This window comes from Patagioenas fasciata, chromosome 3 (genome assembly GCF_037038585.1).
Source record: "Patagioenas fasciata isolate bPatFas1 chromosome 3, bPatFas1.hap1, whole genome shotgun sequence".
NCBI lineage: Eukaryota > Metazoa > Chordata > Aves > Columbiformes > Columbidae > Patagioenas > Patagioenas fasciata.
Window position 1 is genome coordinate 53,854,296 of NC_092522.1, and position 10,037 is coordinate 53,864,332.

General features: G+C 38.4%; 1 long non-coding RNA gene across 2 annotated transcripts; it reads left to right on the forward strand.

Moving 5' to 3' along the window:
* The first annotated feature begins 3,207 nt into the window (after positions 1 to 3,207).
* On the forward strand, positions 3,208 to 7,933 carry LOC136099265 (uncharacterized). 2 transcript variants are annotated; one of them, XR_010651064.2, is made up of 3 exons: positions 3,208 to 3,368; positions 5,905 to 6,122; positions 7,791 to 7,933. It is a non-coding gene; the product is annotated as an uncharacterized lncRNA (long non-coding RNA). The 2 variants fall into 2 exon arrangements; XR_011738336.1 differs by lacking the exon at positions 7,791 to 7,933 and adding an exon at positions 7,232 to 7,392.
* The last annotated feature ends 2,104 nt before the right edge of the window (positions 7,934 to 10,037 follow it).

The following is a 10,037-nucleotide window of genomic DNA, read 5'->3' on the forward strand; positions in this document are numbered from 1 at the left end:
ACTGAGATTGTATTGACAAGAACAAGATGAATGGCCCCCTGGAGACTATGGGGTTTGTATTCTCGTTCTCCTTTCCACCAGCTTTTCATCCTTTTGTACCCCCTTTCAGTTCATATGCAGATTAACTCCAACCAAGTTCTCACTAAACCCTCTTTTTCACTGTAGTTTTGGAAGGTAGACGAAGGATCTAAATATTTATGAGGGTTTTTTCCTCTGGTTTATGATGCACTCTTGTTGAAAGTTGAGGAATTACGTTAATGAATGCATGCCTGCACACACAGACACAGAAACCAGGCAAAAGGAAAAAAAACCACACAAAGCGTTGTCAGCTCTAATGTCTGCACTTACTAAACAGTTCCCATGGAAAAATAAAGGCAAAGAGATTTAAAATCTGTTGCCAGGAGAAAAATAAATTGTATGGCTGAGCACAAAAGAAAGAACAAAGTTTCATCTTTGCTTTCCTCAGCTGCAAATGTAACTTTTGTTTCTCCTCTGAATAAATTTGAAATAAAATGTATTAATGGAAAAATGAAAGCGTGCCTAAAAAGTCTTAACTGGATTTGTGTTTCCAGTAATGAAGAAGAGGCAAAGCTTCAGCTCTGTACAACTGATTCTGTGAGACTGAGTTTTCTGGAAACTAAACTGTCATTTTAAAATTAAATACATAGAACATACTGAGATTATCGCTAGATATACTAGAATATTAATTTATTTTCAGTATGTGTAGTTCAAAACTGCAACTTAAGGAACATGCATTAAAATAGTATGACTGAAATATGGATATATGAATTCTTGTCATGCTACATTGTCATGAAGAATCATTTTTTTAAACCTTTAATTATCTCTACCCCTTTTCTTATCTGATGCACACATAGCCATGGCAGACATGGCCCTAACTCATACAAGCAGGACAGTAAATTCCTTCATATTGATGAACCAGAATATGAAATCTTAAAATTTGCTCTTGTGCTATCATATCTGAATTTCATGAAACATTGCCCTAATAAATACGTTTGTGCTTTTATTGTGCTTTGTTTTCAAGGTATTCAATTTTGCATGTAATTAAATTCAATAAAGCCATCTACATTTCATTTATGCTGAAATTATTTATGATCTTGAAATACTTCACTATTTTCAGTTACTTTGCCCGTGATACCCAACGGTTAAATGAAACATTTTGCCTAGCAAATCCCAAGACAGTAAAGTTAAATACAACCTAATAAAAAATTAATGTATGACAAGTGAAATTGCATCACTTCTGTTTAGTCTTTTAACCGGCATCTTCTCCCCATTTGCTCTTTTATTTCTATAAATCTGCATTGCCACTTGTGACCACAGATATAGTTTTGTATATTGTTGAAGTACTTGAACCCCTTAAAATCAAAAGTGATCAGAAAAAAAGAAATTTCAGTTTTGTTTTTTAGTTGGGGAGATTTCAAACTTACCTGGACTTGTCTAGCCTGGACAAATTGAAGCACTTACGTGGGATGTTAGTGAAGCATATTTACACATCTGTGTAATGACTTGCCTCTTTTTTCTGTGGGTCAGTTTGCAGGGAGGGGAAGGAGGACTTCCTTCTGTATATACCTGTGCAGGACACAGTGGATTACTAGGCAAATGAGGAAGATACATCAAGTTGGTAAATGCTGGATGAGAAGGGAGATTAGATACTTGAATAAGCTTTGAAGAAGGAAGAATGGGAAGCAAGGGGCAGAAAAACTGGGGAAAAACACTGAAGAGTGATGCAGTGTTAGGCAGAGCTGAAAGCTTTTATGTGTACAACTGTAAGGAAAAAACAAAGCTGAGCTAGTCCTTGGCTTGAGTGGTGGTTTTTTTTGGCTCCCTTTAAGTTATTAACATTCCCAAAGAGAGGAGAAAAAAAAGTGGCACACAAGTGAAGTCATTGAAACTGTGTTTTTTGGGAGGTAAGAAAGCCATCTTTCTTACCCATCCACCTAAGTCAGGGAGCAGATGATGTCAGAGTCCTGTAAAAGGCCTTGATTTACAATGCCAGAAAAGTACCCCGTGAAGAAAGAACAACCCAAAAATCTTAAAAGCCATAGAGGTTCTAGCCCACTGGAGTGTCATATTAATGATGAGGAAAGCAATTATCTGTACTTTGCCCAGAAGAAAATGGCACAGGAAAATACAAGAATTTACAAAGACAACAAACAAGCCTGAGCTATAGATGATACGCAGGTGCCCAGCAGCTGCATCTCAGTCTAGCACACTGACACTAAGGACACTAAGCCTCCTCCAGTCTCAGAAGTTTATCTGGAAACCAGGGACCCATATGAGGAGCCAGAATGTCCTGTCTAGACCAGTGGGACTTCTGGGCTGTGCATTAAGTGGCTCACATTCTTTAAATAGAATATAGGACATAAACTAGTTACCTAAGCTTGTTTTCTTGCACTGAAACCTATTCACATCCACAGATTTCTAACCCAGTAGAATAAACTCTACTTCCAGAAGATGAAAATGCACAAATGCAATTGCACAAATAAAAATCAAGCTTTCAGTAATTTCTTAATGGCAAGACCACAAACCTACCTAGTGATCTGCCTTGTGAAGTTTTGCTTCAAACGTCAGCAAGGGCAGGAGCACATTCTTCACTCTCCTGAATCAGAGTCCTACAGTGGATCCAGACTTTAGGTCTCAGTACAAATTCCTAATTCCTAGAGAGAGAAAATAAATGAACAAAACAAACCACACACCACTGGAAATTGCAGGTAAGTTGTCTCACCCCTCCTCTTACGGTGAACACTAAAAATGAGCAATCTTCCTTTTTCCTAAGGCTGATTGTGAAGCATTGTCACATTTTGTCTGAAGGCAGTGGAGTGCAGCCATGTGTTTTCAAGAAAGTACTTTCTTGAGTCCAAATGGATTCTTGCATAAATTTATCTTTTTTTTTTTCCGTCCTCAAAGAAATTTCCTACAGCTGAATCACAGCACTCTAAAAGGAATCTGCTACTCCGTCTCAGCTATGAGAAGTCTAGCTGTTTCCGTACTACAGCAAGAGAGTCATCTCAGTTGGAAGTCATACCTCCACGGATGGCACTGAACTGAAAGGGAATCTAAAAGGCAACTCCTTCTCTCTTTTTTTTTTTTTTTTTTTTCTGAGTTTGATGTACATGCTGTTCCTCTTTGATGCCTAACAATTGGTTTAGGTGTACAACATGAAAATTGTCTGTGTCTTTCTGTAGGCACAGATGCTTGTTTCTGCTCATGGGTAGACCTAGAGCTCCTAGCAGGCAGCCTCCAAAGTGCTGAAGCCACAATTACTGAACTCCTTAGAGGTACAGCATAAGGCGTCCTAAGACAAATTTCTCAAAAGACATTCTGCCTTGACATTAAACAACAAAAAAAAGGTGAGTTTGTTCATAATCTCTGAGAATATTGACATAGCAGGTCTACAAATTTTCTCAAGTTATTATGGCTGATGCATTTTTTTTATTTTCTTCTAATACATAAGCAATAAGTATAGTTCATAAGTATAGTTCTATTAGGAGTCCCTGCAAACCTAGTTTCCAGAAATAGCTTTCAGACACCTAGCATTCATTAATTAGTTGATGAAGGAATCTGAGTCCGTCTCTAGACAGAAAGATGTATTACCTTATGTACAGAAGTCCTCTAAGGGTTGAGTGTTGTAACCACAGGGCTGCAAGATGCTGGTGGAGTAAAATACAACATCATTCCTCCCTCTTACACAAATCAGCTCCAGATTTCCTCACAAATCATGAAGAGGTTAGTGGTTGTTCTTCCAGGCAAGCAGCTTCCAATATCAACAGTGCCCACTTAGGAGGAAGAAAAGTGGATTTGGGAGAGTTTTCCACTCCAAGCACGGTGTACTTCTTACCCTGCTTTCTCCCATTTGAATTTCTCCATGTAAAGAGGGAGGGGCAGAAGACGAGGCTCCTGTCTAATAACTGTTTTCTTACCTGTTATTTTTGCCAGCAGAATCTGCTCACTTTATAAATACAAAGTAATTATTTGAAAGGCAAAAGATATTGGCAAAACTTGCAGACTTATTTGAAGAATACAGAATAAACTAACATGGAGCCTGTAACATTATTTCAAGAATACATATTCCCTGTAACAGAATATACTACTTCGGCACCATTCAATTTCTGCTGGTTTTTTAAGCAATAACCATTGCTAATTTGTTTGTCCAGCATTTTCTGTGGCACAGTGTGAGAATTTTTGTTTTAAGAGCGGTTGAATATCAGGAATTACATCAATGAAAGGAACTTAGGGAAACCTCAAGCATCATTCCTTCTTAAAGATCATTTAATGTTCCTAAACGGCAAGAACTGAATTTGTTCACACAAGTGTAATTCCACCAAATGTCAATGCTCATAAGTTGAGTACTAATGACACGATCTAATTTTGGAGCACTCTGAAAGTTTATTTCTGAATTAGTTATCTTTAGCTTGCTTTCATTTGTCATCTTGGTTTTCACGAAGAAAAAAATAAAATTGTCAAAGGTGGAAACAAATCAATTAACATCTTGTGATGTTTATCTGAGGAAAATAAAAGGGCTTGTTATATTCTTTAAACAGTGCCTTAGTCATTTCACCAGGGTGATTTTTAAGGATAATGTCATATAAATGAGGGTAATGATCTAGAAAGGAGCTGGAATGAGACAAAAGGAATCTTAAATTAATGTCAACTTTTGATGCAGATTTTCTGGCTGCATCTCTTCTAAAATGTTAAACAAACAGGACCAGGATCCAGCTGTGACTTGTAACGCTAGGCACCCTGAGCTGGCCGTGTTCATAATGTTAAGATTTCATCCAATGCAGCATGGTCATCTATTGAAAGGTGTCTGGGAAGTCTTTGGGAAAGTGCTAGTTGGCCTTGGGGAAAACTGCCCTGGGGTTCTTCTGACACTCAAACAGCACCAACTCCAGGATGCATGCCCTGGCACTGCTTAATTCCTCAGCACAGATGTAATCCCTGTGTGGATTTGAGCAGAGCGTGGGATTGTTCTATTGTTAAGTGTCTCATCAGTAGGGAATAACTGTTTTTCCTTTATTTTCTTCTTACTTGCTATGTCTATTTGGATTAGGGTATCACTGGTAAAAATGGTCTCTTTCTGTTACATGTAAGCCATCTATTATAGTAAGATCATAGCTTTACTTTAAAGTTATTACATAGTATACTAATTAGAGTAGCAACAAAAAGATTGCCGAAGTTTAGAAAAGCCTGATAAAAGCAAAGGAAATCTTTGGTTCCCCAGAGAAATGTGTATATATTTATATTTCTCTAAGTGTGAATCTGTAAATATATTAATATAGTGTGTGTGTATATATGTTTAAACATACCATGCAAAACATTTCTTCATTAATGCATCTCTCTGCCAGCAGAATTAAGATAGTAATCTATTACACAGCTATTTGACAGAGATGTTATAGTTAATTAGATGAACTTGTTCTTGCATCATGAATGACTCTTCTAAAAACCCGGACCCATTTCCACGTAGGCATATATGACATTTCACTCAAAACTGACAGTGTTTCACAAAGAAAATTGTAGTAGCTTGTCTCTTTCTGTTAATCTTTTAAATTATCCTTTAAAATGGGTTACATATCATATCATTTAAATTATAGCATGGAAAAAGCTATTTCTAAAGGTTGAAGTTAACCACAGAGTTGAGGGATAGCACAAGAAAAGTAGAACCCAAGCACAGGATAGATGTTTTAATGGCTACATACTTGAGACTGAATTTCCTTCTTACAGTGGTAGCTGTACATGAAACAAGAAAGAAAACAGCAAAGGACAACAGTAACCACACAAAGAGGGACCTTGCACAGCAATAAAAACAATAAATAAAAAGCAAGCTTGTGAATATGAAACATTAAACCAGGAATATAGAAGCCTATAATTTTGTCGTTGTTTTTCTAGTAATCATAGTTCCAAGTAAAATTGTGTGAAATAGCCAAGAAATAAGCAAAGTAGCTGTCCAATCACTTCAAAATGGCAACCTACACTCCAGACTTCTGGGTTTACCAGCGCTTGGAAGCCTCATGAAGAATGTGCATGTAGAACCAGCTGCCAACATTTCCAGGGACGAATGTATTGAAAAAATACTACACTGTGTGGCAGAACTTTGTCAAGCTGTGGTAAGTAATGCAACTTTGCAAACTGATACAGAACATCCTTCCTTAGTCCTGAAAAAACGAAAACAATAAGTGATGGAACCAAACACTTATTAAGGAACTACAGACCTGATTAAAGTCAAATTGCAGGAAACATTTAATATAAAATATGCATAGCAACACAACCTTAATTAGACACACACATCTCTTAAGATATCAATAAATGTTTCCTTTTTGATAAGTCTGATTTAATAGACTGTAATAACAGGGGAATGTTTCTGAAACATCATTTAAGGAAGTGGGAGAAATAAACAAGCTCTAATATCTAAACCTCACCACCAATTAGCAGATCATTCTTTTAAAAAAAATAAATGAATCTGAATTTCAAGCTTATTTAGTTTCAACTAAACACAATAAAGGCTTTGTTTTTAGAATAACTGGTTTTGAAACCTGAGAAACAGCTTCTGAGCATTCATACCTTCATTCACAGAAGGCTACTTAATCAGTAAAATGTGCTGGATGCTTCAGGTCTTAGCAGTGATTTAGAAAATAAATTTGAAGACAGACCTCTCCATCTGAAGGTTTTTGATCTGTTTGTTCTGCCTTTGCATGAAGCAGAAACTGAGAAGTCAGAAACAGGATCTTGTGTTGTGCAGCTACGAGGTAACACCATGGTGTCCAGCCTAACCGTGCAAGTTCTCAGCTGGGCTAGCACCTTACAAAACCTTGAACCAGGAATATATGGCCTGCGCTCTTAGCAATTTCAAGCAAAGTCTTCTGTGTTCATTCACAGAAGTACTTGCACTCCCTTTTTGGCAACTTAGACCATCAAAAAGCTTTTGCAGTTTTGCTTAAAACTGCCAAGAACAAAGCTCCAGTATCTCTTCTCATAAAGGTTCCCTTTCTAATTCAGGCATGGAGTGTTTGATTTGTGTTGAACTGGTTGTATTTCAGAGGTGATGACCAAAGGAAAAACTGTCTCAAAAACAGACCTGCAAGAAGAAATAAAGATCCAATGTGTTTCCAAGCATAGGAGAAGTAGGGGGGGGGGGGGGGGGGCGCGTTGTGTCTGGAGCCAGTAACAAGTGCGAAATAAAGTGGTGACCTGACCTGATCCTTAACCCTGACATCAGGCCATAACTGTTCTGTGAGCAAGCCACGGGCTGCAGAATAAAGGAGGGAGATCTCTCTACTCGGAGATGATATTCTTGCCAGCAAGGAAGAGGAGAATGAGCAGTCCTACATGAGTGCAACCTGTGGAAACACTTACCTGCATCTGTATCAATACGATTTCATTTTCTCAAAAGGGTTTCCTAAGTCTTGGTAGGGTCTGATTTTTTCCTCTGTGAAAGTGAATGCTCTCAGTCATTCTTCTGTCATGGGATGTGAAGCAAACAATTACTTTTCAATTTCTTGTAATTCAGAAGAAATAATATTTAAACATAAAGTCAATAGTGGATTTATACTGCAGTCAGTTCATAAAACCAGGTAACGCTATTTTTTAAGCTAGAGGGAACATGCAAACCCACCAAACATCAATGTATATTTTGATTCACTGATGCCAGGATTTTATCGCTAATTTTCCAGACAGTATTTGAAAGGTTTTAAAACTGTGTCTCATATAAAGGGCGGCTGACCTGTACAATAAAAGTGACAGGCATTTCATCTCTATTATTGTTTCTGTTACATCAGATATTTCAACATGATGGAATAAAAGACTCCAGAATAAACAGCAACAGAAAACATAGAGCTTAAAACCCAGAAGACTTCACAATATCATTAAGTGCAAATAAACTGAGTCTCAAATCCTGCATTTTGTATTTCTTCATGACATGACTAGCTTTTTAAGACAGACAAAAAAATCAAAAGCACAAAACACTGGGACACTCAAACTTATTGTGAACAAAGTGAATTGAAATTTTAGTATATCACTGTATTGCTGACTATATCACATTGAGGAAAAACCTGCATTTTAGCAATGTTTTTTCTACATTAAAATCAGTGGAGCTGTCCAGGCTGTCAACATATTCTCAGTGGAAGCGAATGGATACTGCACAATGTCGTACTAGGTAACCTCTTTTAAATAATTTGGGTGTGCTCATGGGCTATGTGTGTATTTCCCTTCAATCCACTAGGACACAGAAGTGGCCAATGGTTAAAACAAGGCCTTTGGTGAAGGAGGGTGGAGGAAGAAAAGGGCTGTAACTTAGGCGCTTCTCACTCCTGGTCTCTACCCTTCAAAAATACTGGGGAAAAAAGGCACTGTTGCTTGACAGTTTTACTTCTCAAAGGTAGAAGACAGAATATTCCCCAGGATCAGAACAGAGGAATGTTTCTTCTCCTTATCCCATTGCCACCACCCCCAATCTGGTCAGGCCTTCCAATATTTAAAAACCACTGAGATGACTTTACCACCTCTCAGAGAAAGCCTCAGTCCCAGCAGATGTGAAGTAGGCCTTTTTTTTCTTGCTGCTAGAAAAACACGACCATTCATCAGAAGCTGTGATGCATCTAAGGAAAAGGAGAGCAAACTGCAGACAGAAAGCAAGCAGCCAATTAATGCTGTGGGTGCCAGATCACCTGCAGAAGAAAGCATTCTCCAGAACACAGAGGCAAATGTTCACCAGTGCATATAGGGGTCAGGAGCTACAGACAGAAGGAAAGGATTTACCATACAGCCTTAAGTGCATAACAGCCTCAGCAGCAGCAGAAACATAGCATGGGAGTAGGGAAATACAAAGAACTGGAACAAATAACAGGATGAACCCAAAAGGAATTCAGAGGGTGGTGGCGAAGGATGCTCATCGTAACTGGGAGAGAGCAGGCGCACGCCATAAACAGAGTGCCAGAGGCATGACAGCATGTGCTGTGGAAAAGAAAGTTTGTAACTGCAGACATTTTAAGAATGCATTCATTCATTGAAAACAGCACAAAGCTCACGATGTGCAGAGGGCCAGAGAACCATTCGTCCCTAAAAAGTTAACCCACTTTTTGTTTTAAAGTTACTTGTTTTGTTGTTGTTGGTATTGGACCATACACTAGCACACATCACTGAAACTTTCTCTGTTTTACCTCTGTTGTGCTGAGTATAAAGGGCCTATCTCTTTCCAGCTGAATGTTTTCACCTGTGCTTCCATTACTAGCAAGTTTGTAAATAAACTCTATGAGATTGCATTCTGCATATAGATTAGGATATATCATTTACATCAGTGGTAGCCCTCTATCCTCTGCTACTATTTTCCCTATTATATTGCATATATAATCTACTAGATCTAGTGTTCCTTGCTCTCCCACCTATAAAAGAGATTTTCCTCCCTTTCCTAACACTTCTGTCCCCACAATATACATAGTACATCTTCAAGTTCTTTTCTTCTCCTTACCCTCATCTTCCACTCATCCACCATCTTCCACTGCCATGCTTACCTCCAGAACAAATATACCTCACCTTCAGGTTTCCTTAACTTTATTTTACTATTTCCTCACAGTTCAACTTCTCATCTTCCTTCTGCCTCTGGGCTCCAGATGATCTCCTATAAAGCCTCTCGCATGGCTACATCTTCCTTTTTCCTTTCACCTGCTACTCCGACTCTAAACATGTAATTCGAACAATCAGATCTACTCAGTTTGTTGTTCTGCTATGTCTCTTTTCATTTACCTGTCAACTCCTGACTTGCCAAGCTTCCTGCATAATTTCTTTCCTGCCTGATTATCCAGGCCTCTCCCATGGTGCCACTCCCCCTGACCCGTGCTGCTCTGGCCAGCTTCCCTGTTACATGTCCCTATGTCCTGGACCAATATCCACCCTTTCCTCATGGTTGATACTCTTGAAACGTGTATTTTGACCCAACCAATGTCACAGTATTTCCATTGTCACCACAACTCTCCATTTTGCTGTGTTGTGCAGACCACAAAGGTTTCAAATAGTATGTAAGTTTGTGA